This window comes from Nomascus leucogenys, unplaced genomic scaffold (assembly GCF_006542625.1).
Source record: "Nomascus leucogenys isolate Asia unplaced genomic scaffold, Asia_NLE_v1 001432F_37137_qpd_obj, whole genome shotgun sequence".
Taxonomy (NCBI): Eukaryota; Metazoa; Chordata; class Mammalia; order Primates; family Hylobatidae; genus Nomascus; species Nomascus leucogenys.
The window spans coordinates 6,921-8,304 of record NW_022096741.1 but is presented as its reverse complement, the minus strand read 5'-3'; positions in this window follow the sequence as shown (position 1 = coordinate 8,304).

Here is a 1,384-nt window from a genome sequence, read left to right as displayed (position 1 = left end):
CCACTGCACCCGGCCTCAGTTATCACTCTTGACAGCACAATTATAGGTACTTAGTAGACATTTAGTTACTTAGTTATTAGAATTCAAGGAGATTCTGAGGGTATAATTAGTTGAAATTGCAACTAAGCAATGACCGTATCAGAAGACCATTTTCGTTTAACTTACTTCTAACGACTGAGATGGAGGAGCTGTACCAGGGTTGCATCCCACGTGAGGTCCACATCAGAGAATCTGGGGAGGGACCATCCAGCCACTTCCTTACAGGGAAATAGATTTCTTTTTCTGGTGAACTTCCTGACAGGCCCTTTAGGCTAGTGCTTTTGGTAAATCCAAGGAATGGAGTCTATTTTGGAATCCTGAAATACTCAAAGATGGCTTTGTCTCCCAGAAAGGGCATCAGCTGAGATAACTCAAGTGGCATTTGAGAAGAAGCAGAAGCAGGCAGGTCACTCTCTGCACCCACAGGAGAAGATCATAAGACCTCATTTGAGAGGAACAGTCCTTATACCTGGAAGAAGGAAACATCCTTATCTCTGAAGACACAGAGACACAGAGAAGAATTTGAACACACAGGCCTTGCTAAGTTCCACCAGTTTATCTCCATGACAGCATACACACTCTGTCCAATTGTGCCAGTCCCTGGTGTCCACTGTTCATCCAACCTAACTAAGCACTATGATACACAAGATTTCCTGTTTCTTTGGGTCATTTTCTTATGAAGACTCCTGTGCCACATAAAGCTTTTTAAATAAATGTGTACGCTTTTCTCTCATTAATCTGTACTTTGTTACAGGGCATCGGCCATAGTCCTAGTGATGGGTGAGGAAAAGAAACCTTTCTTCCCCTACAAAGGAATAAAAAAGAATTATTGGGTATATATATTCTCAACCCAGTGAGAGAATTACATTCCATGTGTCTTATTTCCTTTCTATGTTTTATTATTCATGGACAGACCCTCTACTCTTGATTCATTTGATCAAATAATCTGTGAGGACTGCATCCTGGACTGTGGCCCTAGAATGGAATGTCTTGCAGTTGTGTGTGAAACTGGATACTTGTGGACTAGAGCTCCGAAGTGAGGAGAAGGATTAATGACCCCCCGCAGAAGCCATCCAGTGAGCTCTTAGGGTGAGCTGTTAAAGAATTTAGGAGGACTCTTGCTCTGGACTTTCTGGGACGATTTCCTTCTTCACAGCAGAGTCCAGGTCTTCTTGAGCCCTTTGCCATGGGAAAGCTGTGCTCTCCTATTCTCCTCTGAGGCTGTGTCTTCCTCATGGGAAAGCTCTGCCCTCCTACTTCTCCTCTGAGGCTGTCTTCCTCATGGCTCAACTGCAGTTCTGCAGCACAGTCAAAAATCAGGACATTTCCCAGCATTTTATATGTT